General features: G+C 36.9%; 1 long non-coding RNA gene across 7 annotated transcripts in view; it reads left to right on the top strand.

Annotated features, from left to right (window-relative positions):
- The window catches only part of LOC125276940, a 342,031-nt gene that overhangs the window by 252,678 nt on the left and 74,281 nt on the right, over positions 1-15,072 (top strand). For 5 of the 7 annotated variants that reach the window (XR_007186778.1, XR_007186781.1, XR_007186779.1 and 2 more), the window contains exon 5: positions 4,342-4,481. The exons of the other annotated variants lie outside the window; for them this stretch is intronic. This is a non-coding gene — a long non-coding RNA (uncharacterized LOC125276940). The remainder of the gene's footprint in view (positions 1-4,341; positions 4,482-15,072) is intronic. 7 annotated transcript variants of the gene reach the window in all.

Genomic DNA, 15,072 nt, shown 5'->3' with positions numbered 1-15,072 from the left:
AGCTGCATAAATAAAACAGTAGTATTTTGTACAATTATAGTGGGATTACTCCTCCGCCATTGACGCTCACTGTGAGAAATTCTACCACAGTATAGATCCGGCAGAAACAAGCAGAGTGATACAAATTGAAAAACTGTTTGTATCAATGGACACTGAGTGACTTGTTGTTCGCAAGCTGTTTTATCGATATTTTTCCACAGCTGAAACACTGAATGGGAGATTACTTGAGAGATAATACATTTCAGTGAGTTTTTTTTCTTTCTTCTTCTTTCAGCACACACTCGTGTTTATTTAATTTTTTAATGCCTTAACTAATAGTAAAGCAAAAGAGGCTGTCCTCCAGAAAAAAAAACCTACCCTATAGGTCATTTTTCAAGCACCTTATTACGACCTATATTTACGTTTTAAAGTAATGCGCCCTCTAGCTGGCGTAAAAATAATGACAGTGTCGTGTTACGTCTGATGTTACCAATCAAAATGCGTGTTCATTTAAATGCAATGTGTGGTGTTTTTACACCATTTCTCCTATTTCCCTTTAGCAAAACTCTTTTTTTTTTATTAATGACTACACCCACCCCATCCCTAAACCTACCCTTAGTGATTTACAGTGCATATACACTTTATGAGCACATGCATTCCCTGGGATTGTTATTGCAATGCTCTGCCAATTGAGCTACGCGAAACCCGAAATATAATGCAGATAAAAGGGAACAATGCATTAAAATGAAAGTGTCCTGTTGTCGAGAGGGACGCAACTTTAGCAAACGCTCCTATGGTCCGTATTTCATGAATTAAAATGAAAGTGTCCTGTTGTCAATAGGGGCGCCACTTTAGTAAACACTCCTATGGGTCGTATTTCAGGGAAGTGACAAACGACCTACAGTATATTGTCGTATTGGTTGGAGAACATGTTGAAAAAGAGATGAATGGTTAACGGATGTTCTGTGCTGCCATTTTTAACTCTCACACCATGTTGGTCTCAAAACAGTTTGCATTTTGTCTTAAAAATGGCAGTTTGAAAGCTGGGAGTTTAACAAATATAACAAAACTTCAAGCTTGTAAGTTTTTAGCTTAAAATCGCATTTCTCCACGAACAACTCATTGTGTCTTCAGATAGAAGAGTATGTTATATACATATGTGTATATATAATATAATTATAAATTTCTGCTTAAATTTCAAAGGATTTCTGTTTATCTGAAGCTAGACACTACAGCGAGTGAGAAACTGAGCTCAGCTTAGCATCTATTGACTTCAACACTTGCTGTCCATTTGCACTGGCAGCCTGAAGAAATATGGCCTCTTAATTGGTGAATCATGACGCGTTGTAGTAGCTGTGATTGCCACCAAAGTGAAACAGTGAGATTATTAGCCATCCCGCAATGAAATTTATTATGATCTACAGGGCTCTGTGTCTGAAGAGACCATTCCACCTCAGCGGGGAAGCAACAACACCGCTCTTATTAGTCATACTTCACTAGCTGTCAACAGCCACAAAGGCGACTCATGATTAAAAATGAACACGCCGCTTGTTCAGGACGGTCTCGTGTTTGGTGTCACGAGCGAAATGTTGGGTTATTTGTGCGCTTTATTGATGGAGCAGTTTTGTGGAAAGACGACACGTTTGAAATGTCTGTTAATTTTCCTATTGCGGAGAGAGAAAAGACAGGCAGAGATGATAACTGCAAATAAATCAGCGAGCGAACCGAATTCTCTGTTTCATAATTCTGTGGAAAATATGGTGAATGAAACCCCCATTACAGAGGAAATTGAAGCCCTTTGTTCTTAAGCATTCACTTCTTCAGATATTTCCCTGGATGGTGTCGGAGATTTGCTGGGCCGGAGTTACCCAGATGAGACAAACAGGAATTAAAACGCCATATGCTTGGAAACGCTACCTCTGCACTGCTCAAAAGCCTCTGCAATTTCTATCAGTTTAAAGAGGGAAATCTTCAGAGCACCTCAACCATTTATTTATATATTTACATCCTGCTCATTTGTTTATTTGTTCCATCTCACTCTCTGTCATGTTCATCAGTTTTGCGGAGACAGCGCACTACCTCGTCTTTGTAGCATGATGCCGTTTGGTTCTTCGATGAGTTGTGCATGTAAAAATGCATAGAAATCCAATGTTTTGTCCAAAATTCATCTCCATCAAGGGTCCTGAGAGAGTCAGCCCCTGACAATGAGTTCATACCCGTGGGTTTCAGCGGGGTTAGATCGCTAGGAGACTGGGAGCCCTTCTTTGATTTGTAAAGCCGATGAGATGTTTCTTATTTGGAAGCCTGGCTCAATCTCAATCTAGCGGTGCATTAGAGGTGCTGTTCCCCTACGCCCCACCTAGCTCAGTTAATTGTGTGTTTTCAACCCGCTGTCGGAGGCTAATTTAACTATAGATTGAAATGAAACAGCCCTGGCCTCACATTTTCTGGCAATCAAGACTCCAATTTGACTGTGTTTTCTCAGCAGACATTAATGATTCCAAAGCTAATACTCATTGTTTGAGGTGACATAGCAGCCCTGGCATTTACTTAACCTTTTGTCTTATGTACAAGTCTGAGTCAATGCAGAATCTACTCTTAATTAATATCTTTTCTTCTCTCTGCCAACATTCATTTCTTGAATATTCAGGGACAGTCAAAGTAGACAAAGGCGGATAATTCAAAGATAAAGAACGCCAAGAACATTTTATTTAATCCCCAAAAAAAGGAGAAACTTGTTTCATTCTTTTATATATTTTTTTGAGATTTGACAGGCATAATTAACACACAGAGCAGTTTCTTGTATACGTTAAAACCACACTTACAAAGAACAGCTCGGGTCACCTTGAACCTTAAACTGCTGTTATGAACCGGATAAACAAACCAAAGTGCAGTTTCTGTAGTTAAATGCAAGTCAATGATCTGTTAATAGTTGCATCAGTGTTTTTATTGTAAAATATAGTACGTTTAGTTAATTGAAATAAAGCTGAAATTAAATAAAATATAAATATTAATGTTGTGTGTGTGTGTGTATATATATATATATATATATATATATATATATATAATACATTTCATTTGCAAAAGTCTTAGGAACATCAGTATTTTCACCCCCCAAAAAGGTTTCAAGCCAGTTATTTATATCTTTTGGTGTAGAGTGTCAATAGGAAATATCCGTTCACATTTCCAAACATTCATTTTGCCATTAATTGTAATAATCCAGTGAGATTTTTGAATACACAAGGAGTCTGACAACAGCCGGTGCTCCACACAGTGATCTGATCTCGCCATCATCAAATTCATCTGTGATTACATGAAGAAACAGATGAAACTAAGACAAACTAAATCCAGGAGAACTATATAATATAATATATACACACATACAAACCAAAAATTATTCAGACACTAGAGATATATATATATAGTTCATTTATGTGAGGTTAGTAAAGTAAACTGTGACATATTATACCCAAAAATTCTTCATACAGTGGACTACCAGTAAAATTGATAAAAATTTGGGACCAAAAATTATTCAGACACTTTGACCTGACCATGTTTTGCTTAAGTGTTATCTGACATAATTAAGCTTATTTTTTTCTGACACAGTTTAACGCTGATATCTTGTCATATTTTATTACCATTTTTTTTAACTAAAGTATTAATTATTATTATTATTATTTAAGTATTAAATAATTATTATTATTATAAGTTTATTAAGTTTATAGTTGATCCATATAAAGTCACAGAAAATGTTTCTTAAGTCTAAAGGATTGCTTTTTGAATCACATTCATAATGATTTTGTCTACACACTACTGAAGATAAACCAATGGGAGCTGTGCATGTGAGCTCTGCCAGTGATGTAATAATGTAGTATAAACATAAACGACAACACTGACAGCATAGCAGCAATCTCTGAAGACATGAAGTGCTTTCATTCTCATTCCTGCTTGCAAAGGCCTTTTTATGCAAACATGATATTTCCTTCTATAATTTGAACTCTTTTTTATGACAATGGAATATATCCCATATTTAGCCTCTCTCTCTCTCTCTCTCTCTCTCTCTCTCTCTCTCTCTCTCTCTCTCTCTTCTGCTAAACTCCTTTTCCTTCCAGATAGGCCCCTCTGTGTACATTATCCAACATACACACGGCGTGCAAGTTGCACGGGTGTTTGAAAAGTGTGACAGAAATCATTTATTATTCTGCGATATTCAGAACAAATAAGGTTATGAGGCAGCAAAGCAAGCACAGGGCCTTGAGCTCAGAGGCTATTTGATTTGTCACAGACCTGTTTTATGTCTTTCTTTCTCTCTGTCTCTCTCTCTCTGTTTGTCTCTATTCTTCGCTATTCCTCTCCATGAAGGTTCCCAGCTGAACTTGGCTGAGGTCAGTGTCCGGTCAAATGGAGTCGGGCCTGTGCGTCTGTGGGGGGGCAGATGAAGTGGTCAGCGGTGTGACAGTTAGCGGGGATTCTGACAGCCCCAGCTCCAGTGTGGATTAGAGGTGAGGAGAGCAGACAGAGAGAGAGAGGGAGGGTGGTGGTGTGTGTGTGTGTAGTGCTCTGAAGCATGGAACTAGGACTAACAGAGGGCCCAGCCTAGTAGTGAAGGGAAGTCTGGCTAATTTCTGTGAATTTGTGCTTCAAACTTTCCAACTGCTTGTTTCATTTAACTGGTTCAGAAATGATTTATTGATTCTTTTACATCTGTACTTTACCACATGATCTGGTCCATGACATCCTGGCGTGGCCTTTTATAAGCTCAAAAATTTTAAACATATAGGCACATGTTGGTGATAATTACACTTCAATTGATTTGTAATGAAATTAAAGGATTAGTTCACTTTCAAATAAACTTTTCCTGATGATTTACTCACCCCCATGTCATCCAAGATGTTCATGTCTTTCTTTCTTCAGTCGAAAAGAAATTAAGGTTTTTGATGAAAACATTCCAGGGTTATTCTCCTTATAGTTGACTTCAATGGCCTCCAGACAGTTGAAGGTCAAAATTATAGTTCAGTGCAGCTTCAAAGGGCTTTAAACAATGCCAGACGAGGAATAAGGGTCTTATCTATCGAAACGATTGGTCATTTTCGAAAAAAATTCAACTGTATATGCTTTATAAACGCACATGATCGCCTTGCACGTGCTTCCGCTTTCCGCATTCTTCAAAAAGCTTACTCTATATGTCCTACGCCTTCCCTATTCTACTTACAGAAAAAAATGGAACTGCTGCCGCGTTCATTCCGTAAGTTGAGGGAAGGTGTAGGACATACAGTGTAAGCTTTTTGAAGAATATGGAAAGCGGAAGCACGTGCAAGGTGATAATTTGTGTTAAAGCCCTTTGAAGCTGCACTGAAACTGTAATTTTGACCTTCAACCATCTGAAGGCCATTGAAGTCCACTATAAGGAGAATAATCCTGGAATGTTTTCATCACAAACCTTAATTTCTTTTCGACTGAAGAAAGAAAGACATGAACATCTTGGATGACATGGGGGTGAGTAAATTATCAGGAAAAATTTATTTGAAAGTAAACTAATCCTTTAACAATACTAAAATTAATTTATATTCAGGATTTAAAACCAGCTATGCATAACTGAAGTAATATACAAAAGTTTGGGGTTGGTAAGATCAAAATACGGTAAAAATTGAAATGTTGTAAAATATTATTATAGCTTTCAAAAACTTTTTTTTTTTTTTTTCTATTTTAATATTGTAAAATGTAATTTATTTCTGTGATGGTAAAGCTGAGTTTTCAGCATCCATTAATCCAGTCTTCAGTGTCACATGATCCTTCAGAAATAATTCTAATATACTGATTTGGTGCTCAAGAGACATTTCCTATTATTATCAATGTTGAAAACAGTTGTGCTGCTTATTTTTTTTTTTTTTTTGTAGAAACTGTGGTATGTTTTATTATGATTATTTGATGAATAGAAAGTTCATAAAAACAGCATTTATTTGGAATAGAAATGTCTTTACTCTTGCTTTTGATCAATTTAAATCATCCTTGCTGAAAAGTTCATGCAGTTGCACTTTATTTTGATGGTCCACTTTAGGCATTATGCTAACTATAAGTAACTTTGCAAATCTCATCAGTGTATTAGCTGACTGTTGTAGACTGTTAGTTGACTGTTAGGGTTTGGGTCAGTAGACGTAGTTGCAAAGTTACTTATAGTTAGTAGAATGTCTGTTGAGGAAGCATCAAAATAAAGTGTTTAGCAGATATTAACTACGTGTCAACTAATAGGCTACTCTTATGAGAGTTAATTGACATGTAGTTGCAAAGTTACTTGTAGTTAGTAGAATGTCTAAAATGGACCATCCAAATAAAGTGTTACCAAGTTAATTTCTTAAAAAAAAAAAAAAACCTCACTTATCCCAAACTTTTGAATGGTATTGTATTTCAAGTATGTGTTTACATAGTATGCTATTAAAGTAACTTACTGTTCTTTTCTCCACTTTTATTTCTTAGTTTACAATAAATGCTCATAGTATCAGCTCTCTCATCAGTTCTTGTTGATCATTATGAGTCAGACATGTCCAAAAAGAGATTGAACCAATTCCAATTCCATTTGAATCAATTCCTATTCGAATGTTTTGTTTGTAGATCGGTTGAAGCGATTCATTAAAAAGAACAATTTGTCCACGAATCAGACACCGCTGTAGCCCAGCTTCATGAATATGCTCAGTTTCGCTCTGTGAGGTGTAGCAGAGCCCGAGTCAGAGCATTGATACATGCTCCAGCGTGTGTAATCTCACATAAGGCCATCAGAGATTAAAATGGCGGGATAATTACGGCAGCGCGGGAGATTCCCGCTGTGTTTGCATACACGCGTGGGATTTGTAAGCTGTGCATTAGCCGCACGGTGTGGGACACCACTGAGAAGGTAATTTAAGGAGAAAATTCCGTCGGATTCTCTCTCCCGATATCATTACCCGTCGTATATGCTCTATCACGTCCGTGCGTCGCTAACCCCGCGCTGTAGATGAACACCATAGCAATTAATTGTTCTGGGCTTGGTTTTATAGCTCGTTCGTTGACCGAAGCTCAGGGAATGGTTTGTTCTAGCCATTGGTATCTAAATTAAATTGTCTTTATCTCCTGCTAGTGAAAAAGGGAAAAAGGGGGGAAAATTAATTTGTTAGATCAAAAAAATATTTAATTTTACAACACATCAAACAAACTTTTATTCAGTCAGGGTGCACTGCAGCGGTCCTTTTTTCTTAATTAAGAAAGCATTCTATTATTAAACCACATGAAAAGAAACATCAATTCAAACAGTACAGTCATGTTCGACTACTACTAATCTTTTGGTAATTATTTTTTAATTGAATCTTTTGAACACAAAAGCCCTGAGCAGATGCTTGTATTACTTGAATCCCTCATCATACCCAGTGCTATATGTGCAAAGATGATGCTCTTCCGTGTGTGAGCAAAGGGAAAGGAGTTGAAGAAAAAGAAAAGGAGAATTAAAAACTAGAGGATGGAGAACGGGGGGAGAGACGAGACCCGTGGCACCCTGAAGAGTTGGAAACTTCTGCATAAACGAAAAGCTCAGCAGCGAAACTTCTTTAGATGATCACAGACATGCACAATGGTGTGCGCACAGGGCCGCGTTGCTGTTTTGCTGATACGTACTGTATTTTTAAAAATGAAGAGGTCGAGGTGGTTTGAATTCAAGCGCAGATCTGTGATTTTTACCTCATGTATCCCTTCTCATAGCCTTAAAAAAACCTGGAGGACAAGTGTTTGCCTTCAAACTTCGAGTTTAATGGAGTGCTGATTCGTCAAAGTTTGTGTGATAAATCTTGTGGAAACATGCTTTAAAAAAGTATTAGCCAAACCTGATGCGAAGTTGGAAAGGCTTTGGGAGGAATCGGGGGGAAAAAGATGTTAAAGAATGGGAAAGCTTGATTTTTTTGACAGTTGATATGCTCCCTGTGTGAAAATTTGTGAAGTGCACACTAAGACTCTTCAAAGTACTTAAGGCGGTTGGTGGAGATGCAAAGAGGGGCTTATGAAACGGGACTTTATGTGTCTGGACAGTTCTAAAGAGACATCCTTAAGAGTATGCAGGAACGCGAGCGGCAATCAGGCCCAGCCCAGTGCCAGATAAACCTGGGCAAATCACATTAAACACGCATTATGCATGTGGCTACAGGATGGCAAGCTACAAAATGGCTTCTACGGCTTCTACTCAGACTCGGGCTGCTTCAAAGGCTGTCAGCATCATTTCTGACAAACATGATTTACTGTACTACACACACACAAACAGATCGTGGAAATGTCTCTCATATCCACCTTATATTCACCGACTGGTAACAATGATCGTTACTCTCTTTAGAAGCTCGAATGGTGTTTGTGGGCAGATTAGAGGTCAGTTTGAAACCTGAGAGAGATGTGTCCCTGTGTCCTCTAATCAGGCCTTTCAACAGCAAGAATGCACTGTTTTCGTCTTATTGGCTGCCTTAGGTGGGTTCTTTCAGTTTTCAAAGCGAAGGACTTCTTTTAAAGCCAATGTTAGTTAAAGAGACATTCCTATATGTAAGCAGGAACACAGAAAAAGAGAAAGAGAGAAGAGAGAGAGAGAGAGAGAGAGCAAAGGATTTCTCAGCAGAAAGATGATGATAAATAAACAATTACATGAATAACCTTCTGAAAAGTCACCTGTCCTCCATAAGGAGGCTGTCGACAGCTTGTCAAGGGAAATTAAAGGTTTGTCACCATCATCCATGCACAGAGCCAACAGAATGGAGCTCTTAGAAAATGGAAGTGCTTTTGAGAATATAAAAGGGTTTTTATTCAGGATGTGTATGGATGCAGGCGGTGATTTGCAGTCTCTCAAAGAAGTGCAGCAATACTACAAGTGCAAACCCCCAAAACCATTACGCTATACCTAAATGTGATTTTAATCAGTGGCATGTGGTGGACTTCTGAAATTGGGAGGCACATTACCTTTCTGCATTTGAGTGTTTTTTTTTTTTTTTTTCCTAACAATAGTAAGTGTTCCAGTTACATTTTGTGGAACATATTTTTACCTTAGACTATCCAAGAAAATATACGTTTTTTTTGTTTTGTTTTTTTTTGTTGGTATGTTTATATTAGCATACTCTGTCACATCAAGAATTTTTAATCTTTTTTAAACAGTGTTTCAAAAATAATTGCAGTAATACAGTAACCAACATTATATTACTCTGTTTGTTGTTCATTAGTAATGTAATTAATTTCAGCAAATTACAAAATGTAATTTTATCATTTACATTTTTTTTTATATTTTATAATAAATAGATTTATTAGTAGTAGTAGTCGTAGCAGTATTTTTTAGTAGTTTTGGTAATAAAATACTGGGGGGTAATATATTTTATTATGAAAGGATAGTATAGAGTAGACAGGGAAGCCGGGAATCAAACTCGAGTTGCCCGAAGCGCAACGGCAATATATGTTGGCGCACTATATGTTGGCGCACTATATGTTGGCGCACTATATGTTGGCGTGCTGCCCACGAGGCTATCGGCACCGACAATTTCAGGTTAATTTTAATTTGGACATTATCGTAATTTTTTTTTTTGGTTGAGTGTACTTTGTGGTTCTTCTCTTTCCACCAGTTTGACCCATTAGTGCAGATTTGCATTCATTGTGAATACGATATCAACCAAATATTAGCTAATCATTATGCTAAAAAGGAGGTACCTCCTCCTCTGAAATGACTTTTACCCTGGATTTTGTTGTTGCCCTTCACACTCACGACAGCTTTAGGAATGAAAACTCAATGAGCTCAAGAAAGAGAGATCTCCATCTGAAACTTTATCCATGTTGCTGTTGGACAGTGTTGTTTAGGAAAAATGAGTGGTTTACACACAATTTCGGGTCATATGTCATAATATTTATTTTGTTTTACTTTTAGACTTTTCAATATTTTCCACATGCCAGTTTTTTTTTTTTTTTTTTTTTTGAGGAGACACTGTGTCTCCATTTCCTTCCTGAAGAAAGCATTCATGGTTTTAATATATAACCATATCAGTTTATCATTATTTGACACCCGCAGAAATCAATCAATACCATCCAATATTTCATTTCAAGTTGGAGTTTTAACCATAAAGGTATTACAGAGCGTAAACTGAAGAGGATTTCCATTGCATTCACAGTGGGGGAGTTTTGGCACACGGTTCACACTGAGAAAAGGGGCCGCCTGCACAGGTTGAGTGGGCAGGTGTTCGGGTTTTGTTTGGGCTCCAGGTGCGCCTGTTTGGATCAGCAGTACAGTGCTCTTTGCACAAGTCCTCAAGATAAAGTGTTAGCCCCTAGATCAATGAGCCTATGAAAATACAGCATGTAAGATGAGCATTTACTGTTACTCTGACTTATTTGGGGTTATTACAGTGGCTGTTTTTATTGCAAATAAACAGCTCTGAGCCACTCATAGAGTTGCATTTGAGTTGTCTATTGAATTACATGGTTCCTGGAGCGTTATTTCCTGTCAAGAAAGGCAATTTTTACACACTGTATGATTTAGTTGGTTTCTGCATTGCTGTGTTTTATTTATAAGTATGAGCTGGACATATTCAGTACTTTTGTTGCAGGCAAAACAAAACAACTAGTAAACAGCACTAATCAGATACAAGTGGGAGTCATTTTGGGACAATTGGACTTATCTATACATAGTAACACTCATAAAGAAATAATGAACTATGAATATATATATATATATATATATATATATGAAGACTTTATTTATTTATAGCCATTATTACTTGTACTAGTAATACAAGTTTAGTCTTTTGAAACACAATTTGTGAGTGGTTTCGTTACATATTTTATCATCTTCTCTCCTGTATGCCAAATCTAAATACAGAATGGCATACTTTATTCTAACATGACCATTTATATTTGAAATTGACTCTAAATGCAAACAGGCAGAACTCCGGATACCCCAATCGTTTTTGCGGAGAGAACCCTTTTCTTCGAATTTCACACTGTGTATTGTGCTTGGATAAAAATGGAGAGGGGGAAAGAAAAAAAATCAATAGCGAAGACATTGCTGGAGGCTTACATATTACATTTTGCATAAAAGTCAGACTTAATTTGGCTTTGATCATCATTCCCAAAGATGACTCACTGGAGCCACTATCATTAGCCAATCCTGGGAAAAACCAGACGCTGACAAAGACCAAAGGCTTTGAATCGCACTGTCTCCCTTCGGCTCTGTATTTTTGGATACGGATTTCTGCACGGTGACTGAGAGGATACCTCGATGTTTATTGAAGTGGACACTTCAAGACCTCCCAGAACCATAGCAGAACAAAATGTATGGGATGTCTGTAAAGGCCTTATCCTATATAGAGACAGAATTATGCATTTAAATGTTATCAGGCGAGATTGTTCTTTTATGCTTAATTCATTAAGATTAAAACAGGAACCGTTCGCTTTATATCTTGTGATAAAAATGAAAAGTTCAATCTGCATTCATCAGCCTTTGAGCAATACAATATCCATTTCAACAAGAAGTTGAAGTAGATTTCCTTTCGTATTTGTGAAAAGATAACTCCAAAACTTCAGTGCATAAAAAACTCGCCCCTTGATTTTTATCGCTCTCGTTATAACAACAGTTTTTGTGCAATTGATCAGAGCGAGATCAAGAGGCCTTGGTTGTAAAAGTCTGTTTAATAATTTTCAAGATTACATTGCTTAGCTCCAGTCCCTGATTAAAAATCACATTAGCAGAAAAAAAAAGGGAGATGTGAATATTAATAGATAGAGGAGCGTCACAGAGAGAAAAAGGAAAGAATTTGTCTTCACTTCCACACACAATGCCATTGTTCTTGGGACATTCAGAAGTCACTTTATTATTAATGATGCTAAGATTTGATAGTTCTTTTTTTTCTTTTTTTTTTTTTCTTTTTTTAATTCACACAGTCCTCTGATGTTCCTTGGATGTGAACACTATAGAATTGTACCCAGATACAAACCTTTACAAATGTTTCACAGGCTTGTATAATTGCTGTGTAATTTTAAAACATTGCTGTACGTGGTTATGGGAACACTCTGCCGTGAAATATGCCCACAAGCTCTGTTACCAAACACCCATACACTGCTAATAACACAAGGTGACCATTGAAAGATGTGTTCACAGAGGCCCCGGGCGAATGCTGAATTCACGGGCTTCTCCTCCTCGCTCAGCCTCAGAAAACGAGACATCAGTGTCAAAATTGACAAGAAATGTGCTTATTTAGAGAGCTTTCCTGGATGTCTGTGGGGAAGAAAGCTCTGGAATGGGGCACTTCGACTTAATAGTCTAGACTGGGTGCATTATACAAAGACTGGTTTGGGGCTGGGGTGTAACTTTATAGGAAAACTTGTGAAGCGGTCTTGAACGTCCCGTCCAGACTTGGCTTCAGTGTCCACACATGAAAGCAGCATAAGATGCCATCATGTTGGGAGGGTTTGTTATTATTAAAACCAGACCTCTGCACTGTTTTTTCTGGAGATCAAATCAAACATGTGGATGCAATGGCACATAATCTAAGTGAACAAAAATAGACTGTTGTTTCACCTGGCAATGTGTTGCTTGTAGACACTTTAATAGATTGACACACAGATCCAGGAAAAACTATTTTGTATGACTGTGGAATATTATTCCTAAAATTAATTTAATATGCAAATTACCTCTACACATTATAAACTCATATATTTGTGTCATATAGAAATAAATAGCATATATTAAAGCTGCTGTCCATAACTTTTTTTTTTTTTTTTTTTTTTTTTTTAACTAGTACATAACCAGCCAGTGATCAAAACTACCTCCTTACCTTAGACCGATTCACAACGGTAAGCTTGTAATAATGTTTTCTAATTCAGGGTGGTACTGGTAGGTTTCAGCGGGAAATTCAAGCATGCTGCTGAACATCTTTGCGTCGTTACATCTGTTTACATAAAGAATGAGTCCCAGCTAGTAGGCTATATCATGAGGATGCTGCAGGTGGCGAATCATTTATAGCCTTTTCTCACAGCAGCTGGAATAATTAATCTTATTTTGATGGCGGATTGTATGGTATGACAAATAGACAATTGAAATCTACAGGTAACGCTAATACACACTAAATACACATAGTCACAAAATGCTGATGTTAACATTAAAGGGATAGTTCACCCAAAAATAAAAATTTGATGTTTATCTGCTTACCCCCAGCGCATCCAAGATGTAGGTGTCTTTGTTTCTTCAGTAGAACACAAATGATGATTTTTAACTCCAACCGCTGCCGTATGTCAGTGGTATAATGCAAGTCAGCGGGAACTTGGACTATAAGAGTAAATAAAACACGACAGACAAATCCAAATGAAACCCTGCGGCTCGTGACGACACATTGATGTCCTAAGACACGAAACGATCGGTTTGTGCGAGAAACCGAACAGTATTTATATCATTTTTTACCTCTAATACACCACTATGTCCAACTGCGTTCAGCACTCGGTTAGTGATGTCTGATTGCGCTCTGACAGCGGCAGTGATGTCTCGCGCATATACTTCAATGAGAGCGAGACATCACTGCCGTTGTCAGAGCGCGATCAGACCAAACGAATCGAGTGATGAATGCCGTTGGACATAGTGGTGTATTAGAGGTAAAAAATTATATAAATACTGTTCGGTTTCTCGCACAAACCGATCGTTTCTTGTCTTAGGACATCAATGTGTCGTCACGAGCTGCAGGGTTTAATTTGGACTTGTCTAAGCAAGTTTTATTTACTCTTATAGTAGAAGTTCCCATCCACTCGCATTATTTGACTGACAGACGGCAACGGTTGGAGGTAAAAAATAATAATTTGTGTTCTAATGAAGAAACAAAGACACCTACATCTTGAATGCTCTGGGGGTAAGCAGATAAACATCAAATTTTCATTTTTGGGTGAACTATCCCTTTAACAATTTGAGAACAAAGTGTAACAATAATAATATATATAAATAAATGATGTGATATGAGGTAAGTGATCGTTAGATTTAATCAACATTGACAGCGCGATTTATTGTAATGCTTTTTTTTTTTAGTTGGAAAGAACAAAAGTGTACGGAAGAGGATTAGTTCCAAGCAATAATAAAAAAATAAAACCATCTCGAGATTAAAATGTTACATTTCGAGAAAAAAGTCGAGATAAAATGTTGAGAATAAAGTCATTAAATTAACGAATTTATCCTCGTAATTTAACGAATTTGTTCTCGTAATTTAACGACTTTTTTTCTCGTAATTTAATGAGTTTATTCTCGTAATTTAATGGCTTTATTCTCAACATTTTATCTCGACTTTTTTCTCGAAATTTAACGAGTTTGTTCTCGTAATTTAATGACTTTATTCTCAACATTTTATCTCGACTTTTTTCTCGAAATTTAACAACATTTTCTCGAAATTTAACAACTTTAATCTCGAGATGGTTTTATTTTTTTATTATTGCTTGGCCCTAATCCTCTTCCGTAAAAGTGGCAAGGTTTTTTTTTTTTTTTTTTGACAAAGTTACTATGTCCAATAAGATTTTTTTAAGATTCTGTGCTTTTTCTAGGCCATTAATCAAGTGCAAGTAAATTTATGATGTTGACCACATTAACTTCTTTGTACAAAAGTTCAAAAACCGTCTTTGAACATTGTCAGATCATGTGAAAATGTAAAATATAAGCATTTTCACTTGTGAATATTTGGACCCCATTGTATGAGGCAGATTACTGAATTTCAAATGCAGCCATGTGAAACTGCTGCTCCATAATGAAGAAATGTATTAACATCTTTCATCAAAGTTCTTCTTATTACAGTCAACCACAATGACCGAGAATTGTTCATAGACGTGACGAAGAAGAATAACATTTGAACTACAATAGGCCCTGAATCTTACTTAGTGAGTGGCATTAATTCCCAAAAATGCTACATTACATGTGGTGCCAGATGAGACAAGAAAAGAACATTCGAGCTTCATCAAGAGCTTCATCAAAAAGCTAATGTGAGAAAATGAATGATCTCCCCCAAGATATTTTTTCCTCTTTATTATCAGTCTCTAGCATTCAACTCAAGGTCACAGATGTGCTGGTGTCTAGTCATTTCTAACTATGAC

This window comes from Megalobrama amblycephala, linkage group LG10, assembly GCF_018812025.1.
Source record: "Megalobrama amblycephala isolate DHTTF-2021 linkage group LG10, ASM1881202v1, whole genome shotgun sequence".
In the NCBI taxonomy this organism is placed as follows: domain Eukaryota; kingdom Metazoa; phylum Chordata; class Actinopteri; order Cypriniformes; family Xenocyprididae; genus Megalobrama; species Megalobrama amblycephala.
Note: the sequence above shows the minus strand (reverse complement) of the source record. Positions and strands in the feature narration are given on the sequence as shown.